Source organism: Oryx dammah, unplaced genomic scaffold (assembly GCF_014754425.2).
Source record: "Oryx dammah isolate SB20612 unplaced genomic scaffold, SCBI_Odam_1.1 HiC_scaffold_14, whole genome shotgun sequence".
Lineage (NCBI taxonomy): Eukaryota > Metazoa > Chordata > Mammalia > Artiodactyla > Bovidae > Oryx > Oryx dammah.
In genome coordinates this window covers 49,804,754-49,818,629 of record NW_024070198.1, presented here as the reverse complement: position 1 = coordinate 49,818,629, position 13,876 = coordinate 49,804,754, and positions in this window count along the sequence as shown.

The following is a 13,876-nucleotide window of genomic DNA, read 5'->3' as shown; positions in this document are numbered from 1 at the left end:
ACACACAACAGACACACACAGAGACACACAGACACACAACAGACACGCACACACACAGACACACCAGACACACAGACACACAACAGACACGGACACACACAGACACACCAGACATACAGACACACCAGACACACACGGACACACAACAGACACACACAGAGACACAGACACACAACAGACACACACAGAGACACAGACACACAACAGACACGGACACACAACACACACAGACACAGACACGAACACAGACATACCAGACACACAGGTACACAACAGACACAGAAGCCTACACACAGACACAGGCCACGCAGACACGCCCCCCGTGGTGGGGGCGGCAGCTCGCAGGTCCATGCCGTCGCGGCTCCAGCCCGGACTCTAGGTTTGCCTGTGCTGTTTCCGCAACTTCCTGTGAATCTATAATTAATTCACCATAAGAAGTTTTTTAAGAGCTCATCTTTGATTATACTGAGGTGATGATTCCCCTCTTTTGTCTTTGATTTTTTTCTTCTCTTCAAACATATACGCATATTTGTTCCGGTTTTCTTTTTTCTTTTTTTTTTTTAAAAACCGCTAACTAATGACCAGGGAATAAATTTAAACAGAGCAGCGTCTGAAATACGAGCTTCCGTCTAGAAAGATGCTGGCACCCACCCAGACAACAAGGATAAAAGCTTCTGGAAATACTTCATCCGCACAGCGGCACATTTTTCACCCGCTGCCGGGCCTCTCCTGTGAGAAATGTGAGCGCTGTTGCATGTAGCCGGGGCTTCGGTCGCCCTCTGAGTTATGTCCCGGCAACGTGACAAATCACAGTATCAATTAGCTGCTGTAACACAAGTGGCACTCTGTAATATAGTTAAGCACGAAAAACTGCGGAGGTGGAATTTATGTAACCCTAAAAACTATAAGGAGAGAAAAGATCACTTGGAATTTATTGGTAATAAGAGGAGACAATGTAATTCCAACGGTGCACAGCCCTTTGAGAAAGGGCGGCCAGACCTGCAAGTTGTGAGTGTTCCAGAAAGGACACAGGTGGGTGACGGGGCGCCCCGGCACGGGGGCGGGGGCAGCGTCCCCTGGCGATCCCAGCCCTGCCCCCGCCCAGCCTCCCCCTTCCTGAGCAGCAGTTGGCTCGGAGCCAGGCTGAGCTCCAGAGTCCAGACAGGCTCCCTGACCTTGAGCTGGTGGTCCTGGAGCCCAGGCCTCCGCGGGACAGCGCAGCACCCAAGATGGGGCGGGGTCGGGGGGCGCTCCCAGCAGCCGGGGATGGGACCAGTCAGTTTCTGTTAGTCAATCCCCTGCTTCAAAGTTCAACTTGCTTTCTGAATTTACATCTTGGAAATAGTGGTTTCCATATTTTTAAAATACGGAGCTGCTTTTAGCAGTGTGCTTTGCTGTAGGAGATTCAAGGGGAAAGTAAAGGGAGAAAAGCGCTGATTTTCTGTTTCCAACAGCGAGCTCCTGGTGTTTTCACACTTGGTAAAGGCCTTGTCATTTCGAGATGTTAGTCAGAATCTTGCTCAAAGCCTTCCTACCCTCAGACAGGCTGCCTGCAAACACAACAGTTCCAGCGCCCTGGGATGAGAGCCACTGGGTTGGGGGCATCTCTGAATGGGTGAGGAGCCCAGGGTCCCCCTCATGGCTGGGGGTCTGGGGGCTGTGGGCTGTGGAGCCCGGCCAGCCCGGGCAGGGGGCTCCCATTCCTATGACCTGCCCCAGGGGTGGTCCCAGATCCCCCCTCCCCCCACCCCCGGGCAGCACCCTTTTGCTCATGGAATCCCACAGAACAGCATCGCCAGGCACAGACCAAGGTCCATCTCCAAGGACGCGGCCTCTGCTTTCACCTCGAGGGAGACCCGGGCCTCCGTCTGTCCTGGCCTCGAGCTCGGCCCTCTGTGCGAGGGCGCCTGCCTCGGTCCTCTCCAGAGGGCAGGCCTATGGTTCCAGCCGGGCCCCCTGTCCCCGGGGCCTCCGGCGCCTGGGCCCATCTTCCTCTCCCAGCAGTTAATTCCCTCTCACAGCTCAAAGAGCCCTTCTGGGTTGATCGGGATTAAGAAATTAGGTGGGTTAATAAAGCTAAAATGTTCACAGACGCTTGTATATAAATTTCTATTAAGTTCCCTCATTCAACACTGGTCTCTAATAGTTTAATTTCTGTATTAAATAATTAAAACTCTATTTTCAATTGCTGTGAACAATTGTTTTCCTTAATGATGTTCCTGGAGGAGCCAGTAATTTTATATCTTGTAAAAATGATTAACTGGCATCATTATCCCATATGTCTGAAATATAACTCAGCAACTTCAAGAAAGGCCATTTGTATTCAATTAATGCTCCCTTGCATTAAGACATACAATATTACTTCACGTCCTCTCATTTTATTATGACGATGATGGAGATAGAAACAACCAGTCTCATTATCCCATTTCCAACAGAGAAATCAATTTTCAGCGCGTCTCTGCCCTTACAAAGAAGGTGGCGTGGTTCCTGGGGAGGGGCCGCTGCAAACTCCCTCAGGGTGACGGCCAACTGCGGGGTCCTACCCTGGACCGGGGGCTTCTCCGCGGGCAGCCCTTCTGGGGCTCTGGGAGGCACCCATGACCGCCTCCCGGGGGTTGTTCCGGAGGGGACAACCTGCCCTGCTCCTCCGCCCAGCATCATCCCCCACCCCGGTGGAGACGCCCCGGGCCCCCAGGCCCAGAAGGGGGTCTCCTGAGAGACAGCCCTGAGCCCGGGACCCGTGCTGGCCTTGGATGGACTGGGCTCCCACATGGGCTCGGAGGGGCTGGGGGACGCCGTGCAGTGAGCAGCCCCTTTGTCGGGTGATTCAAGGGCCGCGCCTGCCGCGCCACTCAATCAAGGGTGCTGGCGGCCAGGGCAATCTAATTGTTTGACGTTTTTATCACAATTCATTGAGACCAGAGGCAGATGACTAGATTAACACCCCGTGCTGTTGGCTAATGGCCGGGACAGAGCTGATGGGGAGCTCTTAAATTCTCTTATTACAGGTTTTGATTCTCTGTGACACAGAGCGAGAGGTGGCATCAGGACAATAAGGTGGAGCCTCCTCAGCCCAGTGCCCTGGGATTGGGGTGCCCCCACCGCCTCCCTGTTCTTCTGGGCACCTGCTCTGAGCCAGGCTCTGAGACAGCGGTTCTGGAGGCAAACAGTCCGGGGGGACAGGGGCCTCCTTGCCTGAGCCCCAGGATCCCCGCGCCTGGGAAACATGCTCTGACAGATCGCTCAGCTCTTGGGCTCAGAACCGCCCCCGGAAGAAGCTGCGGCCAGAGCCCCCAGACTCAGGGCTGCTGGGGGCCAGCGTCTTGGGGGCAGTTTGGGTGGAATTTCCTTGACCAGTGAGTTGACCGTCTTTTCATGTATCTTGTGACAACTTGGGCCTCCTGTCCTCTGCCTCGGAGGCCAGGAATAGAGCCGGCAGGCAGGGACCCCCTGGGGACTCTGCTGGAACCCCTGGTGAGGTGGACTTGGGGGGCCCAGGCGTCTGTCCTCCTCAGGGTCAAGTGGATGTTCTACAGAGGACTTTGGTTTACTGTTACATGTAAGTGAAGTGCAGGTCACTCGGTCGTGTCCAACTCTTTGAGGCCCCATGGACCACACAGTCCAAGGAATTCTCCAGGCCAGAATACTAGAGTGGGTAGCCTTTCCCTTCTCCAGGGGATCTTCCCAACCCAGGGATTGAACCCGGGTCTCCCATGTTGCAGGCGGATTCTTCACCAGCTGAGCCATGTAAGTCACGCATAATATCCGGTGGAAGACACTGGAGGCGGGTGGGGGGGCTGCCGTCCAGCGGATCCTGGGCGGCCGCCTCCAGGGGTCTGCGGAGCCAGCAAGAGCCCCTACCTGGGGCGGCACAGGCCTCTCGGGGGGTCAGCTGTACTGGACAGGCCCGGCTCTGGGCGGGGACTAGGACAGTGGGGACAGAGTCCCCAGGCAGGCAGCGGAGGTGGGGCATGGAGGGGGACAAGCCTGGGGAAGGGGTGTGTCTGACCTCCGCCACTGCAGCCGGGGACCACGTCAGGATGATGTCTGTGTGGACGTCGGTAGTGGTGGAAGCCATCACACCTGACCCATGACCCCAGGAGTGATGGGGCAGTGACAGGTGATGGGGACAAGTTTCAGGAGCCACGACAAGTGAGGACAGAGAGCTAGGTGTGGCCACAGGTGCTGCCGTCTGCTGAGGGCTGGCATCCTGGAGTAGGCTGCCCTCCGAAGGCTCCCACCCTGACGGGCTATGGGCCCTCCAGCCGCTCAAAACAGGCTAGTTTCGATTTTCCCGAAAACTGAGCGCAGACATCATCCTTAGGACCGAAATCTCACCATTTCAGTAAAAGGGGGAAGATTTGTCTGCAGCCTGAACCACCTTCTGCTGGCCTGGCCGTGGCCTCCAAGCCCCAGGGCTCTCGGGCCTCTGACCACCCGGGTGTCTCGGCTGCAGGGCCAGTATTATAAAGCTACTAATCACCCCCTGACTTGCTGGCTCCGGAGTCAGTTTGGATATGCAGTGAGACTTTAACAAACGATCTTGCCCAGACTCAGGGCTCCAATCCGCTGGAGGACAGCAGCCTGGTCCTGACTGGAGCTGCCCCAGGCAGGGCATGGAGAGGCCAGATCCGGGGGCTGTCTTCCTCCCACGCGCCCCCCGTCATGCCCCCTTGCAGCCTTTTTGCCCTGCAGCCCACGACCAGGGTGCTTCCATGCCTGCCCCTCGTGGCCTTCAGCCTGCATCTCTAGCCGACTCTGCAGTCCCCTGGAGGAGGCTCGTAGCCGCTTACGTGGCGCCCCCCACCACGGGCCGGAGCTACGCCGCTGGCCCACAGGTCCTCCCCAGCCTCTCCAGGCACGAGCAGTAACTGAGGAGGCTGTCCTGCAGGGACCAGCCCCGAGTCCTGGCACGCCCTGCGGACCCCAGTCAGGCCTCGCGGTGAACGACCCGCATGGCGGTAGCGGGGTGGAGTCTGCGGAAAAGACTCAGGAGGGCCCCAGCCGAGAGCGGAGAGGCTCCTGCATGAGCCCCGGGCTGCGGCCCAGCAGGTCTGGGGCCCTCGGGTCCAGTCACGGGGGCTTGCTCAGAGGACCCGCACGTCACGAGCACCCCACGGCCAGAACCACCTCGCCTGCTGACCGCACCGCGCGGCCGCCCCTGGGGCTCCAGCCTCCTCTTCCTGTGTCGCTAGTTTTGCTCACAGACCCTCAGTCAACAGGGCGGGAGAAGACGGTTCTCGAGCTCAAACAGACGCAGCCCGGCCTCATCCGCCCTGACCAACGGCCAGTCAGCTCCCAGGATGTGGACCTTTGACGTTTGAGTTAATAAAAGGAATCATGTACACAGGAAACTGGGAAACACAGCCGACACCGCAAGAAGGAAAGAAGGCGCCATACGCCCACCCCTCCTCCACAGGCCCCACCCCTCCTCCAAGTCCCTCCCCCTCCTCCACAGGCCCCACTCGCTCCGCCCCTCTCCAAGTCCCTCCCTCTTTTCCCTAGGCTCCTTCCCCTCCCCCAAACCTCTCCCTCCTCCCCAGGCCACACCCCTTACCCGGGCTCCTCCCCCTCTCAGAGGCTGTCCGCCTCCCCTGCAGGCTCCTCCCCAGGGCAGGGCTTGGTGCCATGGCTGCTTATGACGTTTTTCTCTGGATAAGTGTCCATATATTTAAGGATGAAATGACAATCTAGTTAATGAAATGATGGCACATTTTCCCCAAGTGCTATTATATTAGAAATGCTGTCAGAGCAGGCGGCTGCCATCGTGCACGTTTTCGTGGATGTCTCACGCTTCACACAGCCCCGGCCTGGGTTGCTGTTCTCCCAGGAGACAAGCAGTCTGTTTACTTGGGTGAAACTATTGATACCCGCTTTGTGAATAATGTGCGGTCACTCCTGTAACTTGGTCGCGTCTCTGTTTTCAGAACAGAGAATTCAGTATATTTACTAGATCCCAGCACTGACCGTTTATCTCTCCAGTCCCCACGTGCGACTCCGGCCATCATGGGTGAGGAGGGTGAGTTACGGTTCACGACCACAGTTGGGTTTCTTTTGCTTCTTTGGGCATTTCTGTCTCTTTTTAACTCTGAAGGACTTTGGAGCCAGGTTTGTCTTCAGAACTGAGTGTAGCTTCCACTGTTACCAACTGTGGCTTTGAGTTGGACCTCAGAGGCCTTACAGTCTGGCCACACATGTCTGTAGATCACCTGCAGACTGCCTGGCTGGCAGGGACGCCCCCACCTTCCTCACTTGGACCTCGCAGGTCTCCTGGAGGAGCCCCTGGGTCTCCATGTTGTGTCCTGGCCAGAGGAAGACTAAACAAGCAGCAAAGCAGACTGGACAACGAAGGGGAAGAACGGGGGAGCCACAGGTGAGAGGGAGGCAGGACACAGCGAGCCAGAGGACGGGAGGCCCGCGGCCCTGCTGGAGCCACGCCTGTCGGCAGCATGAACTCCAGAACCGCAAGATCTGCTCAGGGGCTCAGAGGGGCTTATCCCTACACGGTCATCAGGTTTGCACACGTACCCCGCGTTCCTCCCAGTACAATTGCTAAAGGTGGAAAATTGGGAAAACCTAAGGTGCTGGCATACAGACTGTGGGACCCCACAAAACTGCTTTGGATCCTGGGTCCTGCCTGGCGGTGCCATGCGGGTGCCGGGACACAGGTGGGATGGGCAGACGGGCCTGGACTGGAGAGTGTGTGTGTTAGTTCTGGTTGGGGGTCTTATAGAGAGACCACCCACATGTGGTGTCTTTCGTACGCTGGGTACTTAGGGGTCGTGTCCCCGGGGACTGGGGCAGTGCTGGCCCCGCAGTGCTCAGGCCACGGTCGTGCGGGAGAGTGAAGGGGTGAGCAGAAAGGAGGCCGGTCCCGCCGTGGCGTGGGCGCTGAGCCGTGGCAGACGGCTCCTTTCTTCATTAGGTTCAGTGTTTCACAGCTGGTGTCTGTCACCCTCGTGACCAGAAGGAAAGCTCTGTTTGAGAGCTTTTCCACCCAGGTCTTTGTCAACTGTCATTTCTCCAAAGATGCCAGGAACGCCACCCTGGCCTGAGGCCAGCAAGGATGCCTTGACAGCAGAGCCAGGATCCACTCAGCTGTCAGTCGGTCCCCACCATGGCCGGAGCCCCGGGGGCCCAGGGAGCACCCAGCCTGCACCCCGCATGCTCCGCACCCTCCTTTGTGCACGAGAGCCCCCCGTGTGCCCGGGACACCTGCGGTGTGTCTGGGTCACCCCTGTGTGCCCAGGATTCCCCCTGTGTGCCTCAGACCCTCTCCTCCATGAGCCCAGGACAACACCTGTGCCCGGGACACCCTCTGTGTGCCCGGGACCCCCACGGGCCAGGCAGGAGGAACTCTGGCCGGGAAGGTGGATTAACTTCCTGAGGTGAATTAAATTAGGCACAACCTCTTGGGACCCTTTGTAGGAAGAGGCAACCAGGCTGTGGAATGCAAGCTCACGGGTCCCACAGACCAAATTCCATACTGATGTCACAGGCCGCCAGCCCCTGGGGGTGCCCGCACCCCTACCCCGTGGTATAGGGGTTTGGTGGCCTGGCAGCTGGACAGCTTTGAAGCCCTTGGGGGTCTTGGGGCAGATGAGCCTCTGGGCCCAGCTCACTGCCTCCCCAGCCCTGCGAGACCCATCTCGCAGACGGGGGTGGCCAGGCAGTGTGCAGCATGGGCTGGGGTTCGGAAGCCCCCCAGGCATTGCAGGAGGCATGGGGTGCTCTTTGCCTCACATGGCAGACATGTTCCTCAAAGTCAGGGGGACTGCTGTCCCCATTTAGGAGCCTAGAGGAGAGGTGCCAGCCTGCGGCAGATACCAGCCCTGACCTGTGCGCCTGTGGGAGAGGCTTTCCTTCCACCAAGGACCCCTGCCTGCTGCCCTCTCACCCCAGAACGGGGCGGGGACCTCAACGTGCTTCTCTGAAACCCTTCCTGGTCCAGCCAGCCGCCCAGTGACCCTTTAAAAGTGCGAATAGTTTCCCATCAGCGGCAGCTCCTCCCCTGGATGACCCCCCACTTCCGGGACGGTCCTTGGGGTGGTCCTGCCCCAGCTCCCGCCCCCTCACGGGTCTCCCGGAAGCAGGCCCTCCCCCAAGTAGCCGCCGGGCGCCCTCAGTGACGGTGCAGGGGTCACCCTGTCAATAATGCCAACGTGCATCTGTCGGGCTCGGTCGTTAACTGGCCTCCTGTCTGCCGCCTCCACCCCGAGAGGCGTTTTAATAAAGACCTGGGGACACGTGGACGCTCTGGCCTGAGCGCCAGACCCCGCCCGTGGCGGGAGCGGGGAGGGGGGAAGCGTCAGTGCGGCCCCCCCGCCTCGGCCAACGACAGCGGCGGGGCCCAAGGGTGGGGGCGACGCTGGCCACAGCACAGCTGGACCCTCACCCGCCAGCAAGCCCCCACGGCGTCCAGAGCAGCCTGGAGCGCAGCCAGAAGCCCTTCCGGAAGCGTCCATTTGGCCAGCGCTGTCCGAGCCGTCCTGGGAGCGCAGCGAACAGGCTGGAGCCGATGCCCTAACACAAATCTTGTGCTCGGCGCCCAATTAGCGCGTTTGGCACGCGGTCAGACCCCCGGGAGAGCAGCCCCGGAGAGAGATCATTACGCGACTGCGCGTCCGCGGCGGGGGTCCGGGGCGGGGGCCCGGGATGAGCTTGGGGCTGATTTACGGCCGCCCTCTCTTTGTCCTTCCGTGAAGGAGACGCGAGTCTTGGGACCCCGAGGAGCGATTCTGAGGCGCCATGCGGCTGCACCTCCTCCTTGGGGCTCCTTTGCCTGGCTCCCGTTTTCACAGGCATGGGGGTGGGGAGTGATTTCCAGCTCATGTCAGAACATTCGGGGTGCGTGCCCCAGCTGGACCCCTCCAGGCAGGGAGTGGCAGCCGCACTCCTGGGGGCTGGAGCCCCCCCGGCCCAGCCTGGATGTGGCTGCGAGGGACTGGGGGCCTTGGGTCTCCAACAAGAGCCGAGCACCACCCAGAAGCAGAAAGCAGAGCAAAATGGCAACCCCAGAAAGGTGCCGGAGCTGGGGCGCCCACGGGCCTGGAGGTGGAAGGGGGAGAGTTTGAGGGGCAGGTGTGTCCATGCCTTTGGCCTGGACCAGAGCCGCAGAGCCGGTTCCCTCCTGAGCCCCCGATACTCTTGGCCATTCCTTCACTAGAGCTCTTAGCAGCCTGGGCCCCTGGTGGATCGGAGCCTGTCCTGGACCAAGAACCTTGCAGGACCTTGGAAATGAGGAGGTGACCCAGCCTTGGTGCCCGTTGGACGTTCACGGGGAAAGTGTGAGGGGGTGGGTAGCGGACCTGGGGGCGGGGCCCCAGGGAGGGAGGACGCCCAGGGGCGGGGCCGCGGGGGTGTGGCCAGCGCCGCCACGGTACAGGGGCGGAGAGGCTGAGGCCCGGCCGCCCATCAGATGGGGCCGCTCTGCAGAGCCCAGGTGCACCAGTCAAGGAGACTGCAAGGTGCCACCCGCTTAAGAAGCTGCCTGAGAAGAGCCTGAAAACAACTGGGCCTACGTCAGCGGAGGGTGGACGTCTGTTCGTACGTGGGAACCTCCCAGCAGGCACGAGAGGCCTGCGGCCATGTGCCCCCGGGAGAGAGTGACCCAGAGTCGTGAGGTCAGGTGACCGTGCGGCCCTGCACAGCCGCAGGTCCCGGGAGGCCACGTGGTCACAGTCGCCTCGTTTCTGTTGGACGGGCGAACAGTCTCAACCTGGCGACTGGGTGCTTCTTTCGGGAGAAGGAAGGTGAGGCCCGCACACAGCATGGTGAGAGGCGGGGGTCTGCAGACAAGAAGGAATGGCGTGGTTCTGTGCACTGCTCTGGGGATGTTCCTAGGTGTATCAAGACGCATAACTTTGAAAGAAGTACAGGAGCTGGAGACGGGGAGCTGGGGCGCGGGGAGGGGCTCTGCAGGGGGGAGACGCCCACCTGTCCCTGGCTGGGGGCGGGGCTTCAAACCCAGAGAAGCCGAGCCTCGCAGCGCAAGGGGGAGGGGTGGGAGCTTCTCGCAGGTCCGGGAGCCCTGGCCGTTGTCCAGGCCGCCTCCTGCCGGGAAGGGGCGGGCAGCCCGGGCCCCTCGGCCTCTGCCGCTTCCTTTACAGACCTACTGGGCCCCTCCCACCTGCCAAGGGTCTTCCCAGGGAAGGTGCTTGGCTCAAAGCCCCGTTCAGGGACCTCCACATGCCCATGGTGTCTGACACCTGAGTACAGGGATCTCCCTGGGGGAGCCCAGGCTTTGGGAAAACGCTCTGAAGCCTGGAACTGGGCTCATGTTCGTTTCTTGACCCTGTAGCACTTAGCCCCCTGGGTGCCCCAGCCATGAGGGGCCCTTGCAGCTAGGTGCCGACCTGACAGCAGGGCAAGGCAGCAGCAGAAGGACCGGTGTGGGGTCCGAGGGGAGGGGGCCGCTGGGGCCTGGGTCTGAGGCTCACTGGTCATCTCATGGGGATTAGACCCAAGCGGAGTATGGGGGGCAGGACTGAGCTACAAGCAGGGGGGAGAGGGTGAGGTCCGGCCGGCGCCCCGCTGGGCCTCCTCTCGTGCCCCCCCACCCCGCCCCCCGCCGCCCGCCGCCCAGGCCCAGGCGCACCCTCAGCCCGCAGTGACCCTTCAGGCAGTCACCCTGCGGGTGGCGCTGGGGGTCAGCGGAGCGGAGCGGGCAGGGGTTCTTCCAGCTGCCTTTCCAGGGTCGGCCAGGCGAGGGCACCGGCGCGACAGGCAGGGGTCCGGTCTTTCCCGGCCTGGATGTTTGCGGGGAGGAGTGGGGTTTGCGCCCACCCAGTTCCCTTCAGCGTCTGCAGAATCTGGGAGCCCCTGCAGGAGCACAGGCGCCCATCAGGCGGCCTCTCCGGCTCCAGGGCCCCCACGCCTCCACCCCTACATCCCTGCGCCCTCAGCTGGCAGGCACTTGGTTCTCTTGACCCACCAACCCCTGGTGAGCAGCCCCCTGACTCCGCCCCCAGGTGCAGTCCCCTCCTCTTGCTCCCGGAGGTCGAGGACTGGTCCCACGTGGGAGGACAAAGCCAGGGTCCTTTGCCCTTTGCAGGAAGCCATCGAGGGGGTGTGCTTGGGGCAGGGGGCAGCTCCACGACTTACCAGCCTCTCAAAATGGCAAATCTTCATCCGTTTGCCAACTCCAGAGCTATCTGCGTGGTTGGAGACGGGATCCAAGCTCCTTCCAGAGACAAACCCCCTTCCTCTCCTCCGTCCCCCGGCCCCACACCTGCCAGACTCTGACCCAGTCCAGGCTAGGACACCGGCTGGTTCTGGCTGGCCCTCCTGAGGGACCACCTTCCCTGATCTCCCTCTTCCCAGCGATCACTTGTCCCGTTCCTCTGCTGCACGGACTTGCGGGGTTTTGTTTAATGTTGAAGAGGGCGGCAGAGGATGAGATGGTTGGATGGCATCACCCACTCAATGGACATGAATCTGAACAGCTGCGGGAGACCGTGGCGGACAGGGGAGCCGAGCCTGCTGCAGCCCATGGGGCCGCAAAGAGCCCGATGACTTGCCGACTGAACAACACCCAGTCGTGCCCGCCGGGGTGCAGGGTGACGCTCGCTGTTCACGTGGCTCTCCCCGAGCGCGCCTGACAGGGAGCATGACCCGATAAATAAACGTGACTAAGTCAAGATTTCTGCCAAACCGCGAGCTCCGCGCTTGCCCGCGACGTCAACGCGAGAGCGCGGCGAGGCGCACGGCCGCCTTCCTTGGCGGGGCTTCTTCGGCACCAGGAGGGGGCATTGGCAGACCCGTCCGTTCCGCCGTAATCGGCTCGGGCGGCGCGACCCGAGGCGCTCCTTCCCCGCAGGACTCTCCTTCCCCTGGCGGACCCCGGGGCGGGGAGGCGTTTCCTTCGGTCTTATCCCGGGGGTGGCTCCCGGGAGCGCCGGAGAAGGTGGGGCGGTGGGCAAGGCGCCAGGCGGAGGCACGGAGCCCCGGAGTGCCCGGAGATGGCGGGCCGACAGGTGGAACAGGTTGAGTCTACACACCCGGAACTGGGGCGCTGGGGTCGGGGGTGGCGGTGGGGGTTGCCCCGTGCCACCGCGTCCGGAAGTGTAGGCGGGCGGGCGTCCGGGGCTTGGGAACCCCCGCGCGCGGGGCGGGGCAGGGCGCGTGGACAGGGCTCCGAGACACCCTCCGCCAGACAGCATGGAGAAGCAGCTGCCCTCAGCCCGCTCTTGGCGCCCCCAACCCACTCCGGCCCCTCCAAATGGCACTCCGTCTCCCCATCCCGCACCCACGGCACCCAGCTCCCTGGAGAGCCAAGCACAGCCCCACTCGCGACCCCAAGCGTTCCGGCCGCAGCCCAGGGAGGGCCCCGGGGCGCAAGCTCCCCCGGGATGCAGGGGAGTGGGTCGGCACTGTTTCCTCGGAGGGAAGGAGGATGCAGAGGCCTGAGCCTGGGGGCTCGAGGATCCGAGCGCGGCGCCCAGAGCGGCAGTGCTCCTCCTGCCACCGAACCAAGGGCTCAGGGAGGATAAGGCGCCCTGTCGACCGTGAGGGCGCGCCACGCCTGGCCCGCCAAGAGGACTTCAGCCTCAGCATTCTAGAATCTGCTCCCTCTGGCAGAGTCGGGAGAAGGGGGGGCCGGCCCGCCCCTCACGTGGCCCCGCCCCAGTCCCCCTGGTCCCTCCCCAAGTCCTGACCTCCCGCCCAGATCAGAGGCTTGGGAGGCCGGGCCGCCGCCTTCCAGGAGCCCAGAGGGGCCCAAACCCGGCAGAAAAGGATCCGCGGCTGCACTCTCGGGGCACATACGCTGTGCCCGAGGTGAGGGGCGCAAGCCAGGCCCGGGGAGGACCTCAGGGCTCAGCCGCCATAGTGAGCGCGAAGAAGCTCGATTTCCGGGGTCTGGCTCGGCTGGTGCGAATTTGCCGGCGGGGCAGCCGCATCCGGATCCCGCGAGTGCGGCCTGGCCAAGCAAGCGGGGAGAGAGAAACTCCCGCCCGCACGGGCTGCATCACACACGAAGCCGGCCGGTATCACGCGCGGTGGCACGCCGCCCGGGACAGCACGGGGCGCGCACACGCAGGCAGTGGGAGCCACCTAACGCCTGCCCGGGCCCGGCGGCCAGTGGCTTTCTTAGAGGCGATCTGGTGTAGGGACTCGCAGCACCACACCCGTAGAACTGCCCAAAACGAAAATGGACCCCTGGAGATCTCGGTATCAGGGGACGCTGGGTTCCTGCCCAGAGCCGAGAGGGCCTCTGTCGTTTGTGCCACCGAAATCCTGGCGGCCCAGGTGAAACGGGAAAGTCGTTGTTAACCTGCTGCACCAGGCCCGAGAGAGGCCGGCTGGCAGACACCGCAACCTGTCCCCCCTCCAACGAATCGGCGGCCGTCGGTTGGTACCCGTTCCCGTCACGTTCCCAACGGGCAGCGAATAATAACCATCACTTAATATGTGACAGCACCCAAGAGAACCAAGGAGGCAACGTCCATGATTGTACTCAGCGCCTGTTTGGCGCCTGCTCTCCGTGGTTTACTGAGATCTTATTTGAACCCCGCACAACCATCTACGAGGTGGGAGGAGTTCTCACCCCGAGGACGACACCACGCGCCCGGCGTGCCGGTCAGAAGGCCGCGCTTCTGCCCGCGGCCTCACCCGCCCCGTGACCCGGAGTCAGTCTGCCAGGGTTCCCGACCCCAGGCTCCGGCCGCGCTTCGCGAGGGAGCGGCTGCGCGAAAGGTCCCGCGCGGCGTCCAGACCCGAGCTCCGGGTTCAGGTTGCCTCCCAGGAATGAGGTGCCACCGCGCGACCAGGAAATGACCCAGCCCGGCCGAGTACAGCCCCGCGGGGCCGGGAGTGGACGTGGACCCGATCCCATACCCACCACATGCGACCCGGCGTCCCTGGGACAGGCCTCGCT